Below are 19,828 nucleotides of genomic sequence, written 5' to 3'. Positions count from 1 at the left end.
TTCATAGTCCGGGAGTCCGGTCAAAGGTCATAGTCCGGCCATCCGGACAACCCCTAATCCAGGACTCCCTCAGTACCCGTGCGGGTAGAGATTGCAGAGACAAACCCATTGTAGTCGGGTTCATGCAGGAGTCCTTGCAGGATGTAGTCGACGATGTCGTCCTCATCGAGAGGCTTGCTGGCGGCTGCAAGATCATCGGCGATGCCCTTCATCTTGGTGAAGTAGGACGCAGCGGAGAGATCACCCTTGCGGGTGTGCTTGAGTTGTGAGGGTAGTTGGATCACCCTTGCCCTGGACTGCGACGAGAAGCTCTGCAACAGCGCCTCCCAGAGAGTAGCGGACATGGTCCACGTACTAACCTGCATCAAGACTTCTCGAGAGAGGGATGCGATCAAGAAAGTGAGAACCTGCTGATCCTGGGTGACGCATATTGCATGCTCGGGGTTGGGCGTGGCGGTGGGCTCCTTCTTGCCAGTGACGTCCTTCTCCGTGACGATCACAGCGGGGGGCTCCTTGACGGAGCCGTCGATGAAGCCGGTCATCCCTGCCGCCTTGATGTGCGGCAGGACTTGTGCCTTCCATACAAGAAAGTTTTCACGGGTGAGCTTCTCGGTTATGGTGTGGCCAAGGGAAGCAATGGAGGGCGCGGCCATGGCTACGGCAGAGGAGCTCGACATGGCTAGATGAGATGAAGAGAAAGGGTTGTATACCATGTGAAAATATGGGTTAAGCGTATACCCTAGGCAGGGACGCGTGCTTGTTAAATAAGGCACGAGGCCATCGAGATTACAGAGAGATTCGGGAGGTTAGGATCGATCTTATCTATCTACAGGATAACTACAACGTAGATGAGATCGAACCTACCTGCCCTGACGAACACACAAGCTACACGCACGCCTACAACGTGTTATACATGATTTATACAAATACCGTGTATATACACAAAGAATACAATGTTTAACAGTGTCTTGGTCAAGATAGAGATGCCTCTTCCATCGCTCGCACTCGCCGACATCACCACTGCAGGTCTGTGTTTGAGGGGCTACTGATGTTCTTCCTCCTGATCTGACTACGCGAGGACTCTATCAGCGCTGTGCCATTGCCTGCCCCACCGCCGCAGCCACTCACGAGAGGTTGCCATATGGAAAAGAGAGAACAACGTAGGGTCCGTCAGATCCGATCGATCAAGGAGAACGTGCCCATAAGTGGACCGGAATTGTACGTACAAAGCTAGGGCTGAGTCAACCTCTAGATTGACTAGAAGAACACCCGTGCGTTGCAACGGGGCCACATTAAATTTAAGAGTTCAATATCAATTATATTAATATTACATTTAATATTCTCATACATATCAAGTGACATTGACGACCTTTTTACCATCAAATTCTCACACACACTCTCTCCCTCCCTCCTCCTCACTCTCTCTCCCCCTCTCTCTCTCTCTCTCTCTCTCTCTAACAAACACACATATCCATCTTATTGGGTACGGAACCATAATCCATCTATTTCACACGCACACGCGCTAGTGCATAACAATATGGATTATAAAACAGGTTCAAGGTAGTAACAAGGATTCTTTTCATGCATTAATAAACAAATGTTCTGCACTGAAGACAAGATAACCAATTCCCAAAGTGCATCAGAGCATCACAGAACATTACTGGCAAGATAAATGCACGACGATACACCCGACTCATTTAATTAATATAATTAAATTATCAGTAAATTAGTCACCAAACTGCTCGGATGAACCGGAACAGAGCCAACATATATCATCCTAGACAAACGCAACATCAACCATTTACCTTGGTACTTTAGGGACCGACAGGAGGATGCATGTAGAAGCGCTTCTTGCCTACGAATCCACAGACAGAGAGAGAAATTGGAACCTATTCCCATCACCAACTGATAAAGAAAGCATGTAAGAAAATTGATATCGGGCCAACTTGGATCTTCGGTGATTGTCCGCCGGTATGGAGAATTTAGGAGGGTGGGTGCAGGGAGTGGCCTTGTGGATGATGGATGGAGGCGCGGAGGGATGTGGTCACCGGAAGGTCAAAAGCGGAGAGGGTCGGGCATGTTAGGTGGAGCCGGTGGTGCGCGACAACCGGAGGCGGCCCAATCGTGGGCGGCGAACCGACGATAGCCTCGGCCCTTCTCTCGACGCAGCGAAGATAGAGAGGGCGGCACTGCCGGTGCTCGAGGCCGCCGCTCGGCACCATCTACATCCAGGGGAAAGAGAGGCGAGAAAACGATAGGGTGATGCGGGGCTAGGGATTGCGGAGGAGGGTGGGGGTGTGCGGTTTGAATGGATGGTTCTGCCCACCGTTTTCTTGTACGTGGCGGTGGAGACGGCGGCGTCCAGCCATGCAGGCGAGGCATGGGTCGAGCCAGGCACATGGCGAGGCGTAGTAGCAGAGGCGGGGGCGATTTTTTGCTACTGAGATGCAGGGTGTGGGATTGATCGTTCATGTTCTCTTTTCCTTTTTAACGGGAGATGGATGTGATTTTTTCATGAGGGGAGAGATGCGACCACGTACAGATTCCATAATAAATTAATTAGGTCCATAACGGGATTTCTTTACAATGCGTTAAGATTTACGTGTTAGTTTTCTTAATAAAGAAATGCACTGATGTAGGGATCGATTGATTCGGATAAGGAAAGATAGATTCGTGATCTTTTGTATGTTAGGAAATTAGTGGTTTGCAAGGAAAAAGTGGAGAGAAAAAGAACCAATGCAACCACGTATAGATTCCATAATAAATTAATTAGGTCCATAACGGGATTTGTTTGCAATGCGTTAAGATTTACTTGTTAGTTTTCTTAATAAAGAAATGCACTGATGTAGGGCGCGATTGGTTCGGGTAAGGAAAGATAGATTCGTGATCTTTTGTATGTTAGGAAATTATTGGTTTGCAAGGAAAGAGTGGAGAGAAAAAGAACCAGTACGAGGGGGTGGTGGGAGGTGGGACGAATAAAAACCGAACGAAATTGGGAGGTGGGAGGGGGCGAGTAAAAACCGACGAAAAAACCAACGAAATTGGGAGGTGGGAGAGAGGATGAAAAAAACCCAGGGGAGGTGGGAGGAGGACAAAAATAAACCGTACGAGGCTACCAACTGCTCCATTAGGAGTAGAGATTGTTTGTGAAAATAACATGCGATGATGACTTAGCAAGCGGATCCCCTTAAAAAAGACATAGCGAGCAGATTCCCTTAAAACTGGTAGAAATGGATACGATTGATGACATTGATAAATAGTGGTGAATGTTGGCATAATTTACTATCATCATGCATGGAAACGAATCATCAAGAAAAAGAATACTTCCTATTACTACACTCATAGGAAGCTTCGTAATCTCTGCTACCAAACAATTTCTGCCCAAACAAGGAAGGAAAGTTATGGACGTGATTCGAAAGGAAACAAATGTTATGAAGATTAATTAATTTAGATTTGATCTTTAGAGATTGATTGTGATTGATTCTTTTACATAAAGACATTACTAAATAATTTGCGTCAGTATGGAAAGTTCTGATCCGTTCAGTTTTTTTCGTTGTGTGTGAGGGTGAAGTGAAAATAAACCGATGAAGTGGGGGAGACGACGAAAAAAATCTACGATAGTTAACCTACGAAAGAAACCCGGACGAAAGTGGTGGGAAGAAAATTGACCGGCGAAGACTACCAACTGCTCCATTAGGAGTAGAGATTGGTTGGTTCGATTTTTTTTGCGTGGAGGGAACTACCTGGGATGTGGGAGGCAGTACGAAAATAAACCGTCTCGGCTGAGCGGGAGGTGGGAGCAAGTACCAAAGAAGTACCAAAAAAGACTGGGTGAGGTGCGACAAAAATAAAACCCGGGACGCGACCTACCAACTGAGACATTAGGAGTAGAGATATTAACAAAAGTGCAGATCCCGTCCCACTCTTCACTTTTTGACAAAAAACATCCGAATAGCAATCTTGGTGAGTGATCTCGACCGGGTTCGATCGGCATGGCGTGTCGTTTCTCCAGGAGTGGGTGCTGAGAGGAAGGATGGCAAACCTCCATTGTCAATCGGCCGGAGCTGCATCGTCATTTGGATCAGAGCATGGACGAAATCGAAATGGTAGAGGTTGAGGAATTTGTAGGACGTGAGGGTTTAGGGTGGGCATCACGAGAACTCACCCATATCTTGGGAGACGGCAGACCCGAGGTGCAGTCATGTTCGTGCTTCAGGGGTTGCCACGTGCTGTCCTCGCCGCCATCGCCTGTCGATGCCACTTCAGCGCCACGAGCATGGGACTGAGGGACGAAGGGAAGAGAAGGGAAGGAAGCGAGCTAATGGCGTACCTATGTTTGGTATGTAATACCCTCCATTAAGAGTAGATATTTTCTTAGAATCGGGTATTTTGTTTCCTAATTAATGTGATTGAGCAATTTAAGGTAAGGTTAATTAATTTAGATTTGATATTTAGAGATTGATCGTGATTGATTCTTTCACATAAAGACATTACTAAAAATAACTTGCACCAGCATGGAAAGTTATGATCCGTTAAGATTTTTTTTCGTTGTGTGAGAGAGTGACGCGAAACTAAACCGGTGGGGTGGGGGAGGGACGAAAAAAAACCAGCGAAATAAAATGGGTGGGAGGTGGGAGGAAGTACCAAAGAAGTACCAAAAAAGACCGGGTGAGGTGGGACGAAAACAAAACCCGGAACGCGACCTACCAACTGAGACATTAGGACTAGAGATTCTGTAGAGGCTAGCACATACGGCAAGCTATGTGCCCATGAAAAAAAAACTACTTGATCTTGTCAATCTATTCCATCGGACAGTTGCACACACATATGCACGAAACACAATATGAGAACGTGATAGGATCGTTCTTTCTATTTTCCTCAGTAGATAACTTTTCTTTTTTATACGCAACTAAGAAAAACAAATGCATACGAGAAGGTAGAACCGAGTTATCGGCATGGACTTGGTTTCGCGTTTTTTTCTACGTGTGTAGATCTATTTTTAAATCTCGGCGTCAATTTTTATGATCAACACAAAACTATTACGGATATAAAGAGATTATGGATTGAGAATTAAGAAAGGTTCTTCCGTTTAATATTAGGTATACACTAGGAAACATGCCCATGCGTTGCAACGGAAAAAAAATATCATGACTCTGTCCCAATAAGCATGGCTCATGACTCCTAATAGATCTACCTCCTCTAATTCGACATGACACTCGACCGTCTCATTGCTTATCCTTTTTCTGACCCTGCAAATGGCCACCATGATGCCCACCTGATGACAATGCTTCAAATGTGATCAATCCTAAGGCGATGGGTTCGCCACTGCATGTCGCACCAATCATTGTGCCCACACAAGGAAATGTTCAAAACTTCAACAACTAATCTCGGCAAGCTACTCCTTGCACCTGCATGTCGCGACCTCACCTCATACTTCTACTTTATTTTATACGATCAAACAATTATTATTATGAATCAGTGTTGGCCCGGTCAAGGATGTGGGTCGCGACACATCATCTGAGATGAAAGGCTCGTCAATTGCGAAGTGAGAAGGATGGATGTCGAGGCCGGACGTCACGGGGCAAGTTGCACGGCAAGATGTGACGCTATGTGTAGTGCCACATTGACATTGACATAGTGAGCGGCAACCATGGCTCGTGTGTGTATAATCCATAACAGTGTATATAAGTGTGTGGTGTATGTATAATGTTGCTTCTATCGGCTAGTAACGTATATCAAGGGTAGCATCAAAACGCCGAGGCTTCGCCCAAGGCACTCCTAGTTGGGCTGACCCACATAGGTGTCGCTGTTTTTCTTTTTCTTTTTGTTTCCTTTTATGTTTCTTTTTTTTTATTTTTTTCAAATAGTTGTTCTAAAATTTAAAATATTGTTAAAAATGCCAAAGAATGTCCTCCTTTCAAAAGATGTTCATAATTTCCTAAATTTTTTGCATTTTATAAAATATCTCTATTTTAAAAAAAACATGTTTTTAAAATCTTCTTTACAATTCAATATTTGTTCAGTGTACACAAAATGTTCAATGTAATTTACATACTTTTCAACGTATATATGTTCAATGTGCATCTAAAAATTGTTCTCTGTATATTACGAAATTGTTCAACTTACATTTAAAATTCGTTCAATAAGTATTTAAATATTGTTCCACATATATCACAAAAATGTTCAGTGTTTATTTAAAAATTGTTCAGAGTATATAAAAAAATTCAATGTATATTTGAAATTGTTTGTCGCATATAAAAAATTCAGTAATTACTTGTAATTTCAAAATTTATTCATATTTTCAATAATTGGTCACGTTTTCCAGAAAATGTTTAGGTTTTAAAAGTTACTCAAATTTCTGAATTTATTCAGGAGTTTTCTAACATTATTCAAATATTTTAAGGTAAACCGGTCACATTTTTTCCCTAGAATTGTTGAAAAAATAAATAGCTCTGTGGCTGAAATTACTACTTTAAATTTTACGCTGGTATTTAGCCATACTCAGTCGCTAGATCTTCTCGCGCGCTTTTGTTTTTCGTTTGTTGCTAAGGTATGGACAAGGGTGAGGAGGCGTGTTAGATTATCCCCATGCCATCCTTAATTTTTTCGCACTCAAAGAACCAGTAAGCCCACACGCGTCCCTTGGCCCATAACTACATTGGGCCACAGAACGCACTTAGAATCGTACGTGAGAGAAGAGGAGCGACCGTACTACGAAGAGATGCCGAGTCAAGTCAGCTTTCGTAGCGAGCCAGCGACGGACGAAAAAATAACTGTGGACGATAAAAAGTGGAAAAACAATCCGTACTTTAATAACCACCTTCGAAATCTGGTAACTTATGGACGGACGAAAATTTAAACGCACTAACGGACAAAAATTTGTAAGGAAGAAGGGTTAAAAGGTAACAAAGTAAAAAAGCAACCCAAAGGCATGCGTTGCCGTTTATATTATTGTAAAAGAGATGTACAATACTAATTCCAATTATTTTATACTCCAATTGGACACACCCCACGATTTATGTCGCAGGAGGCGATTGTCTTGTCGAGGTAGGGGCCACGGACGTAGGGCCGGTACATACGATCCTCCAAGTAGTCGCAGAGGCACAGCTTCTCCGCCGTCAGGTTGGAGCAGCACAATGTCGACGGAGCACTACCGTCTCTGATGGCTTGATCGCAAGCCTTAAGCAACTGCGGCTTGCAATCCAACTGCGCCACTACCCCACTCAGCGCCACCACCACTAGGAACGACACACATATCACCACCACCGCTGGTCTAGCCATGATCTTCGATGTCCGCGACTTATCTCCAAACACAATGTCCTCTATTTTGTGTGGTTCAAGGTAAGCCAAGCACACCTGTTGTATTTATAGGCAGGACCGCAGGGCGGGGCAGTTTTCAGGAAGTATATCGTCTCTGAATCAAGGCTTTGGTCATACGCGTTACAAGGCGTCTTTCACGCCTGAAATTACTATACAGCCATTAATTAATTAAATACCGTACCATTTTTACACTAAGTTTTACGGCAATCCCATCGTTCCAATTAATCTCACCAAAATCGCTCGCTCAATTAAAACGGGTCATTAAAAACATGGCTGGATTGCAAGGTAAGCCAAGCGCACCACTTGCGTGGAGCCATTACTACCTTACCATTTTGTAACCTGAGATTTACAGCAATCCTATTTCTATATAGGCTCCACGTTAATGCACCCATGAGAAAGACGGAGGCAACCCACGGCCGCAACGATATATGCATGCGTTTCAAGAGGCCATTGATGACTGCGAACTTATGGACATGGGGTTCGTAGGAGACCGATTCACATGGCAGCGAGGCCGGATGAGGGAGAGACTGGACCGCGGGCTAGTTAATGATGCATGGTCTGCTTTATACCCGCATGCAGCTCTATAGAATTTAAATTATAATCATTCGGATCACAGACCTCTTTGTGTTGATACAGATTATTATTCTGAAGTTGGAGGCAGTGGTGCGGCCACTAAACGCTTCGAGGCGCGATGGTTGAGAGAACATACCTTCTCAGATGTTGTACAGGAAGCGTGGGTTTCAGTGGGATCCGACCCGGGCCTAAGTACTATTCATGAGAAACTGAATCGTATGCATAATGCCTTCCATGACTGGGATCAGAGAGTGCTCAAGAAGCCTAAGAAAAGGCTGCGGAAGGCACAGAAAGAGTTGGAGAAAATTATGACTGGACCTATCAATGATGAAAGTGAAGAGAAAAGAAAAGAGTTGTCGGAACTGATTTAGTACTTAATGGAACTCGAGGAGATTTATTATATGCAGCGATCTAGAGCGGGCTGGCTAAAAAATGGAGACCGTAATATGGGATTTTTCCAAGCTTATGCTTCTGCTAGGCGAAAGAGGAATCTTATCAAAAAACTGAAAGATGATCAGGGTAATATGATAGAAGGTATGGCCGCCCTTAATCAGCATATACAAAGTTATTTTGATAACTTATTTACTTCTGAAGTTCATCATGTGGATCCTTCTATTTTGGATAAAGTCCAAACTAAAGTGACTGTACATATGAATGACATGCTAATGGCTCCTTATACCCATGATGATGTGCGTAAGGCTGTGTTCAGTATAGGTGATCTTAAAGCGCCTGGGCCTGATGGACTCCATGCAATTTTCTTCAAAAATTTTTGGCATATTCTAGGTGATGAAATTTCTCAAGAAGTATTATTTTCAATAAAGTCAAGGCAAATACGAGCAGAATGGAATGATACCTCCATTGTTCTAATTCCCAAAGTGGATTCACCCGAACTAATTACACAGTATAGACCTATCAGCTTATGCAATGTGTTGTACAAGATAATTTCCAAGATGTTGGCTGCTAGGTTGAAAGGAATTATGCCTGATATTATTTCTCCTACCCAGAGCGCGTTTGTTCCTAGACGGTTGATCACTGATAATGTTCTTATTGCATATGAATGTATTCATGAGATAAAAAATACAAGAGCAGCGCAAGCGGGCCTGTGTGCAGTGAAATTGGACATGCACAAGGCATATGACCGTGTTAACACTAGTAGAAAAAGGGCCTACAGTCCCGGTTGGTGAGGGCCTTTAGTCCCGGTTCATGAACCGGGACTAAAGGGTCGGTACTAATGCCCTGACCCTTTAGTCCCGGTTCAATCCAGAACCGGGACAGATGGGCCTCCACGTGGCCTGTCCGCTGAGCCCAGGCAGGAGGGCCTTTGGTCCCGGTTGGTGGCACCAACCGGGACCAATAGGCATCCACACGTCAGCATTTCTGTGGCTGGGGTTTTTGTTTTTTTTAAAGGGGTTTAAAGGGGGGGGGGGGTTGGGGGGTTTTGGGGGGTTAATTTAGGTGTTTCATATATTGTGCTATAGCTAGCTAATTAATAGAGAGAAGTGTCCTCTCTTTTGTCTGTGCTTGGTCGACGCTACGTACCATACATACGTATAGAGAGGACTAGCTAGACACGCTAGCTAGCTAGTAAAGCAAACAGAAGATCGTCATGAACATATATGCATACACAGAGAGAAGTGATATCGACCACCTCTCCTTCTCCGAGAGATTGGTCGAACAACAAGTTCTCGTATATCTATCCGACACTACCGGCTACATATATACAATAATTATCTTTTACAAATATATAATCTCCTAAAATACGGACGTGTGGTCCACATAGTATTCTTCGTCTTCAGCGATCACGTGGTCAAGAAAGAATGCCGCCAATTCCTCTTGAATTGCTCGCATGCGATCTGGTGCTAGGAGTTCATCCCGCATCCGAAACATCTAATTTTAAGAAGGGGGTCAATACATATATATATATATGAATGAATGAAACTCAACACAAATGATGGTAATAAAATAAAATTGTGAATATTGTTATTTACGCACTTCATATTGTTTGTCGGATAGCCCCGCTCACAGGTCGTGTGGCGGATGGACTCGCAAATGTAGTATCCACAGAAATCATTCCCTTGTTCCTGCTACAACCACTTTACAAGAAATAGAGGTCAATCAAACTGATAATTAGCAAGCATGCAAAATGGTATTGATGAAACTAGCGCTTGAATCACTAGGAGATGCCTGGAATATGCTACTATATAGTACTTACTTTTGGGTGCCTAAATTGCAGCTTCTTCGGTAGTCCCGGAGCTTTTTTGGTGAATTTTCTCCAAGCCCTGCCATACAAAGAAAACAATTACTTGATATCAGAAATGAACAAAGTTGCTAATATGGTGGATAATGATCGATTTAACTTACTTCTCGAGCATTTCAGTCATGTTCGCATACTCCTTGGGATCTTTTCGCTTGGAGTCTAAGACAGTTACTACTGCCTTCTCAAGCTTAATCTCTAGGAGAATATAGTGGTAGCTGCGCACACATGCATAACTCATCAATATTACATTTCTATAACCTAGACTAATAAGGAAACCGAATATGCCACAAGACAGTAACACTCACTTGAAGTTGTAAGGAAAGAGTATTATATCTTTGTGTTCATTTATTTCCAACGATCGTAGCAAGTTGGCCTCAGTTTCTTGGGCATGATATTGAACCTCAGTTGCATCTATGAGATACGTGTTAATGAACCCAATATCTCCCACTTGTCTTTTCTTCAATTCGGCGATCTTCAATCTGCATAATATAGTGAGGATAATTATAAATACATGCAATGAAAGGGCTGAGTTATATAGAGAGACTTAATGACGGAAGTAGTACTACTTACAGACAGTAGGAGGTGACCGTTGCTTTATCGATGGCCAATTGATTGAAAAACTGATAGAACTCCTCAAATGGAATAGGCAACAGTTCAATTCCAAGGAGGTCATGCTCCTTTTTAACTCTCACATACAAAGTACTCCTCCCCTCAGACTCTTTGCAGGTTTTCATGTACCAATCATGCAATCTTCGCATCATCGTTGATAGAGAACTTTCATCTTTGACGAGAGGCTTCCCGTACTCGTATCTTAGTATCTGCACCTCCAAGATATCATAATGTACATCGTCGGGCAGGTAATCTGCAGGATTGCCATAACCGGGCACCATCCTCGGATCGACGATGTCGCTAGCAGGCACCTTGAGCGGGGGGCACGATTGCTTCGCTTGTTCGCCGAGCTGTGCAATTTGTTTCCCAGCTTGTTGTTCTTTCATCCTTTGATCACTTTTAGTACTTCCCGACCTCTCCGTTTCGGCAAATGCCTTTCCAATAATGCGCTCATAGTTGCCTTTCGGCGGAGACTTGGGTGTTTTTGTCAGGGCAGCCAGAGTGCGCTTCGCTTTCACCGGATCTACCTTCTCCTCCGGAGGTGGATGTCTCTTTGCTTTCAACCCTTGAAACCAGTCATCCACTTCGGTCCGCGCGATCTTCGCGTTTTCCTCCTCGCTCCTCTCGTACGGTAACTTCTCTAGAGTCTTCAGAGAAGGACCGAATCTGTATCTCCTCCCGCCTTTGGCTGTACTGCTAGACGCCGGCAGAGTAGACGGAGCTGATGTCTTCTTTCCTTGCTTACGAGGGAGAGGAGAAGGACTGCGACGCGCCGGAGCAGCCGGAGCGGTGGCGGGTCTCTTCCGCCCTTGCTGACGAGGCGGAGAAGGAGGAGGCTGGCTGCTCGGGTGCGCCGGCACAGGCGGAGAAGGAGGCGGAGTGCCGCCACGCGCCAGAGAAGGAGCCGGCCGAGTGCCCTGATTGTCACTCGCCGGAGGAGGAGGCGGTGGAGGAGGCGGAGTGCCCTGACTCGCCGGAGGAGGAGGAGGAGGCGGAGGCGTCCAGTTCGGAAGGTTGATGAGATCCTTCCGCCATAGGCATGGAGTCTTCAGAGCAGAACCCAGCCGATACTCCCCTTCACCGGTAGGGTGGTCAAGCCGGAGGTCCTCAAATCGCTCCATTATTTCATCGACCATCACCTTAGCATATCCTTCTGGAATCGGCCGACAGTGAAAAGTTGAGTCGGGTTTAGTAGGATAAACAGAGCCAACAGCCGCCTTCACCTTCAAATTGCTCCATTGCGCCATAAGGTGGCAATTTTCAGCATCCGTGATAGCATCCACGGGATAGCTGGCAGGAGCCGTCAAGGCATGCTCTGGCTGAAGCAGCTCGGTGGAAGCCACACTGCTTCTCCGCTGAGATGGCGGGGTAGCTTCGGGGGAAGCTTCGGCAGGTCGTTTGCTGTGATCTACTTCTCGTTCCTCTAGCCCCATTACCCTTTCCTGCAGCGCCTGCAGTTGGCTCTGCTCCAGTTTCTTCCTCCTCTCCTGGGTTTTGTAACCCCCTGCATCCGGAAATCCAGCCTTCCACGAAACGGAGCCTGGCGTGCCTCGTGTCCGTCCAGGGTCCTCAGGATTGCCGAGGGCCATTGTGAGCTCGTCCTTCTCCCTGTCTGGAACGAACGTCCCTTGCTGCGCTGCTTCGATATATTGCTGAAGCCTCTTGACTGGTATGTCCAATTGTTCGTCCGTCCATATGCACTTCCCTGTTATAGGGTCCAAGGATCCGCCGGCCCCAAAGAACCAAGTCCGGCAACGTTCTGGCCAGTTCATTGTCTCTAGTTCGATCCCTTTATCATGCAGATCATTCTCAGCCTTGGCCCACTTAGGCCGGGCTACGAGGTAGCCACCTGACCCCGTGCGATGGTGAAGCTTCTTCTTCTCAGCATTTCTCTTGCTTGTCGCCGACATCTTTTTACTCTTTTCCGATGTCTTGTGGGCTACAAATGCGGGCCAGTCATCTCTGATCTTCTCATATTTGCCAATGAATTCTGGTGTCTCATTTTTTTTGACATACCTATTGAGGTCTTTCTTCCAATTCCTGAATAGGTCTGCCATCTTCCTCAGAGCAAAAGACTTGATTAATGGCTCTATAACTGGCTTCTCCGAATCATCCTCCGGCGGTAGGGTGAAATTTGACTTCAGCTCAGTCCAAAGATTCTTTTTCTGCATCTCATTGACATAAGACACCTCAGGGTCTTCGTTCTTAGGCTTATACCATTGCTGGATGCTGATCGGGATCTTGTCCCTAACCAGAACCCCGCACTGAGCAACAAATGCCTTCTTTGTCCGGTAGGGTTCAATCGGTTGGCCGTCGCGCGCGATTTGTATGATCTTAAACTTTTCATCCAAGCTCAACTTTTTCTTCGGGCCTCGTCTCTTTACCGAAGTTGTGCTCGATCCGGAGGGCTAGAAAAAAGAACAAAGACGAGAGTTAATTAATATGTGTACATACCAAAACAATGAATGCATCAATTAGCTAGTCGGCACAGGCTTAACTAATATATATACCTGGCCGGACTCGGTTTGGTGATCACCGGAGCCGTCCTCACGGTCTACTTCTTCACCCTCTCCTTCTTGCACCGACATTGGGTCACCGGAGCCATGTAAATCATAGCCAGCTGCTTCTTCACCCTCTCCTTCCAGACCATCATTGTCGTTGAGAAACATCAACGAGGAGACGGCATCACTTCCTTGTGCGATTATGTCCCTCAACAACGCTTCTTGTGCTTGGTCTCGGGGGGTGTCCATAGTTTCTACAAATATTTACAACATGGCAATTATTATTCAAACATGACAGATATGGATATATTAGTGGCAAACGTAGAACTAGCTAGCTAATCACAATAAGGAATCATATTAGTGGCCTCGACGCTGCTTCTCTAGGGTTTGGGGTGGCCTCGACAAGGCTTCAAGGGTTAGGGCGTGGCCTCGAGAACGCTTCAAGCTAGGAGGGGGTAATATCGACCCCCCCCCCCCACGTGTTGAAGCTATCGGGAGGGGGTCGGCGTTGAACACTACATCTATGTCCCACAAGTGACGTGGGCATCGACGCCCGCGGTAGGGTAGAGGGCCGTGGATCGCCGAGCGGTCGAGGGTCAAGGGGTCGAGGATCGCCGAGGGGTCGGGAGGTTGCCTAGTGTCAAAGGATTCAACAAAACCATGTCTTCATCATTAGGCGAAAGTAACAGGTGCATGATGGTACGAAGCTCTCCAAAGTTATTTTGGAACGGAGTCCTAGATAGGATAATTCGCTTTTTGGTACAAAGTTCAGCAATAACCTTCCGAATATCGTTATTTGGAAGGCCTTTGCTGAAATTCGTACAAAAAGGAAAATTATCCTATCCGGGACTCCATTCCAGAATAACTTTGGAGGACTTCGTACCATCATGCCATGGTTACTTCCGGCTAATGATGAAGCCATGGATTTCTTCAATACTTTGACACTATAGGAACCCTCGACCCTGAAACCTTCGACCCTTGACCCCTCAACGACCCTCGACCCTGAAACCTTCGACCCTTGACCCCTTAACAACCCTCGACCCTCAACCCTAGTTCCCGACCCTCGACCCCTCGGTGATCCTCGACACCCTCGTTATATCGACAACGAAGCAACATACATATACATGGGAAAATAATGTTATCCGGGAGGGGGTATCGGTACCCCCCCTCGTGTCAAAGTTCCTTCTTTCTCCTCTATTCCTTTCTTTCTTCTTCTCCTCTTCTTTTTCTTCTTTTTTCTTCTTCTTATTTATTTCTCCTCCTCTCCCCTCTTCTTCTCCTTTCTTCCTCTTCTTATTTCCTTTTTCCTCTCATTCCTTTTCTTCTTCTTCCTTCTTAAAAATACATGAAGTAGTATTGCCTGATTCATTGTTCATATGAATATACAAACATTTGCATATTTACACTAATTAATATCACCAAAAAAAACTATGAACAGAAAAAAATCCTAATTTTTCTAAAAAACTATCTTTTGCATTGTTCACATACACATATACATTATAGCCACATACACATATACATCACATATGAACAAAAAAACTAAAACATAAAAAAACAGAGCATAAAAATAAAAAAAGAGCTTAAACATGAAAAGAGCCGGGCAGCGGCTCACAGCGCGGGGGCAGGCGCGAGGGCGCCGGCGCGCGGGGCGGGACGGGGCAGGAGGGGTAGGGCGACGGCGACGAGGAGCCCATAGCAGGGGAGCTCGAGGCGACGGCGGGGGCGGCGAGGGCGCCGGCGCACGGGGGCGGGACAGGGCAGGGGCAGGGCGACGGCGAGCACGGGGCAGTTGCGCGGGGCGACGGCGACGGCGAGCACGGGGCAAGGGCGCGGGGCGACGGCGAGCACGGGCAGCCTGACGGCGTCGTCGGGCGAGCTGGGGCAGCCTGGCGGCATCGTCGGGGCGGGGAACTGGCGATGAAATCTGAAAAAACACCAAGTCTGTGCTTATATAGAAAAAGCTTTGGTTCCGGTTGGTGCTACGACTCGGGACTAATGCCCCCCTTTAGTCCCGGTTGGTGCCACCAACCGGGACCAAAGGCCAATTTTCAGCAGCCCAAAGGGCGGGAAGTAGCGGCCTTTGGTCCCGGTTGGTGGCACCAACCGGGACTAAAGGGGGGCATTAGTCCCGGGTCGTAGCACCAACCGGGACAAATGCACCCCTTTAGTCCCGGTTGGTTCCACCAACCGGGGCCAAAGGCCTGTGCTGCCCCGAACCTAATATTTAGTCCCACCTCGCTAGTTGAGAGGGAGGCGCACCTGTTTATAAGGTGCGGTGCGCCTTCCCTCTCGAGCTCCTCTCTTAAGCAGGCTTTCGGGCCTAACCCTGCAATCTGTGCCTGTGGGCCTACTGGGCCTCCTGCGGGCCTGAATCCTGGCCCATGGTAGGGTTTCTAGTCGTATTCAGGCCGTGGGGGCCCAGTAGGTGGCACTTTTTTCCAGTTTTTTGTTTTGTTTTCTGCATTATTTATTTTCTTTTCTTTTTTTCTTTATTTTTTAATTCTTTTTGCTTTTAGTTTTAGAAAAATTATAAACTTTCTGTTAGTGCCATTAGTTTTCAAATTTGAAAACACTTTTTTTGTTTTCTTTGTTGCTTTATTCATTTTATTTTGTTTCTACTTACAACAAAATACTTATTGTTGCTATTTTTATTTTTTTCCAGTTTTTTTGTTTTGTTTTCTACATTATTTATTTTCTTTTGTTTTTTGCTTTATTTTTTAATTCTTTTTGCTTTTAGTTTTAGAAAAATTATAAACTTTCTGTTAGTGCCATTAGTTTTCAAATTTGAAAACACTTTTTTTGTTTTCTTTGTTGCTTTATTCATTTTATTTTGTTTCTACTTACAATAAAATACTTATTGTTGCTATTTTTATTTTTTTCCAGTTTTTTTGTTTTGTTTTCTGCATTAATTATTTTCTTTTGGTTTTTTGCTTTATTTTTTAATTCTTTTTGCTTTTAGGTCAGCAAAATTATAAACTTTCTGTTTGTGCCATTAGTTTTCTTTGAAATTTGTGTGAATCACAAGTTTGTGAGCTCAACAAGGCGTGTAGAGGGACGGGCTTATAAAACGGTGTGAGCGCCCTTCGGTTGGCGAGGTTTTCAAATTCATAGTTTTCAAATGAACTCTGAAAAAGTTGGCATAGCATGTGCATGTACAAAACGGACAATGGTATCATACCCGTCTGTTACAAAGTTGGCATGGTATCATCATATATAATAGTTGCGGGAGAAAGTCTTCACTTTTTCTTCGCTTGTGTCGTTTGCTTATTGCGCCGTAACCATGGATAATCTTCATCGTTTATCAGGATGCTTGGGTCAGCCTTGACTTTGAAGGGGGGAATTTCATGAAACTTTTCATACTCTTCAGACATGTCTGTCTTTCCCTCCACTCCCAGAATGTCCCTTTTTCCTGAAAGAACTATGTGGCGCTTTGGCTCATTGTATGATGTATTCGCTTCCTTATCTTTTCTTTTCCTCGGTCTGGTAGACATGTCCTTCACATAGATAACCTGTGCCACATCATTGGCTAGGACGAACGGTTCGTCAGTGTACCCAAGATTTTTCAGATCCACTGTTGTCATTCCGTACTGTGGGTCTACCTGTACCCTGCCTCCTGACAGATTGACCCACTTGCACTTAAACAAAGGGACCTTAAAATCTACTCCGTAGTCAAGTTCCAATATGTCTACTATGTAACCAAAATATGTGTCATTTCCATTGTCGGTTGCTGCATCAAAGCGGACACCGCTCTTTTGGTTGGTGCTCTTTTCATCTTGGTGAATCGTGTAAAATGTATTCCCATTTATCTCGTATCCTTTCCAAATCATTACAGTCGAAGATGGTCCCCTGGACAACAAGTACAGCTCATCACAAACAGTGCTGTCACCTCTCAGACGTGTTTCCAACCAACTGGTGAATGTCCTGATGTGTTCACATGTAATCCAGTCGTCGCACTGCTCCGGGTGTTTGGAGCGCAGACTATTCTTTTGTTCATCGACATACGGGGTCAGCAAGGTAGAGTTCTGTAGAACTGTGTAGTGTGCTTGAGACCAAGAATATCCGTCCCTGCATATTATTGAGTCCCTTCCAAGCGTGCCTTTTCCAGTCAGTCTTCCCTCATACCGCGATTTAGGTAGACCTATCTTCTTAAGGCTAGGAATGAAGTCAACACAAAACCCGATGACATCCTCTGTTTGATGGCCCATGGAGATGCTTCCTTCTGGCCTAGCGCGGTTACAAACATATTTCTTTAGGACTCCCATGAACCTCTCAAAGGGGTACATATTGTGTAGAAATGCGGGCCCCAGAATGACAATCTCGTCGACTAGATGAACTAGGACGTGCATCATGATATTGAAGAAGGATGGTGGGAACACCAGCTCGAAACTGACAAGACATTGCGCCACATCATTTCTAGCACCAACCGGGACAAATGCACCCCTTTAGTCCCGGTTGGTTCCACCAACCGGGGCCAAAGGCCTGTGCTGCCCCGAACCTAATATTTAGTCCCACCTCGCTAGTTGAGAGGGAGGCGCACCTGTTTATAAGGTGCGGTGCGCCTTCCCTCTCGAGCTCCTCTCTTAAGCAGGCTTTCGGGCCTAACCCTGCAATCTGTGCCTGTGGGCCTACTGGGCCTCCTGCGGGCCTGAATCCTGGCCCATGGTAGGGTTTCTAGTCGTATTCAGGCCGTGGGGGCCCAGTAGGTGGCACTTTTTTCCAGTTTTTTGTTTTGTTTTCTGCATTATTTATTTTCTTTTCTTTTTTTCTTTATTTTTTAATTCTTTTTGCTTTTAGTTTTAGAAAAATTATAAACTTTCTGTTAGTGCCATTAGTTTTCAAATTTGAAAACACTTTTTTTGTTTTCTTTGTTGCTTTATTCATTTTATTTTGTTTCTACTTACAACAAAATACTTATTGTTGCTATTTTTATTTTTTTCCAGTTTTTTTGTTTTGTTTTCTACATTATTTATTTTCTTTTGTTTTTTGCTTTATTTTTTAATTCTTTTTGCTTTTAGTTTTAGAAAAATTATAAACTTTCTGTTAGTGCCATTAGTTTTCAAATTTGAAAACACTTTTTTTGTTTTCTTTGTTGCTTTATTCATTTTATTTTGTTTCTACTTACAATAAAATACTTATTGTTGCTATTTTTATTTTTTTCCAGTTTTTTTGTTTTGTTTTCTGCATTAATTATTTTCTTTTGGTTTTTTGCTTTATTTTTTAATTCTTTTTGCTTTTAGGTCAGCAAAATTATAAACTTTCTGTTTGTGCCATTAGTTTTCTTTGAAATTTGTGTGAATCACAAGTTTGTGAGCTCAACAAGGCGTGTAGAGGGACGGGCTTATAAAACGGTGTGAGCGCCCTTCGGTTGGCGAGGTTTTCAAATTCATAGTTTTCAAATGAACTCTGAAAAAGTTGGCATAGCATGTGCATGTACAAAACGGACAATGGTATCATACCCGTCTGTTACAAAGTTGGCATGGTATCATCATATATAATAGTTGCGGGAGAAAGTCTTCACTTTTTCTTCGCTTGTGTCGTTTGCTTATTGCGCCGTAACCATGGATAATCTTCATCGTTTATCAGGATGCTTGGGTCAGCCTTGACTTTGAAGGGGGGAATTTCATGAAACTTTTCATACTCTTCAGACATGTCTGTCTTTCCCTCCACTCCCAGAATGTCCCTTTTTCCTGAAAGAACTATGTGGCGCTTTGGCTCATTGTATGATGTATTCGCTTCCTTATCTTTTCTTTTCCTCGGTCTGGTAGACATGTCCTTCACATAGATAACCTGTGCCACATCATTGGCTAGGACGAACGGTTCGTCAGTGTACCCAAGATTTTTCAGATCCACTGTTGTCATTCCGTACTGTGGGTCTACCTGTACCCTGCCTCCTGACAGATTGACCCACTTGCACTTAAACAAAGGGACCTTAAAATCTACTCCGTAGTCAAGTTCCAATATGTCTACTATGTAACCAAAATATGTGTCATTTCCATTGTCGGTTGCTGCATCAAAGCGGACACCGCTCTTTTGGTTGGTGCTCTTTTCATCTTGGTGAATCGTGTAAAATGTATTCCCATTTATCTCGTATCCTTTCCAAATCATTACAGTCGAAGATGGTCCCCTGGACAACAAGTACAGCTCATCACAAACAGTGCTGTCACCTCTCAGACGTGTTTCCAACCAACTGGTGAAAGTCCTGATGTGTTCACATGTAATCCAGTCGTCGCACTGCTCCGGGTGTTTGGAGCGCAGACTATTCTTTTGTTCATCGACATACGGGGTCAGCAAGGTAGAGTTCTGTAGAACTGTGTAGTGTGCTTGAGACCAAGAATATCCGTCCCTGCATATTATTGAGTCCCTTCCAAGCGTGCCTTTTCCAGTCAGTCTTCCCTCATACCGCGATTTAGGTAGACCTATCTTCTTAAGGCTAGGAATGAAGTCAACACAAAACCCGATGACATCCTCTGTTTGATGGCCCATGGAGATGCTTCCTTCTGGCCTAGCGCGGTTACAAACATATTTCTTTAGGACTCCCATGAACCTCTCAAAGGGGTACATATTGTGT

This window comes from Triticum aestivum, chromosome 4A (genome assembly GCF_018294505.1).
Source record: "Triticum aestivum cultivar Chinese Spring chromosome 4A, IWGSC CS RefSeq v2.1, whole genome shotgun sequence".
Lineage (NCBI taxonomy): Eukaryota > Viridiplantae > Streptophyta > Magnoliopsida > Poales > Poaceae > Triticum > Triticum aestivum.
The sequence above is the reverse complement of the archived record's forward strand: the minus strand, read 5'-3'. Positions refer to the sequence as shown.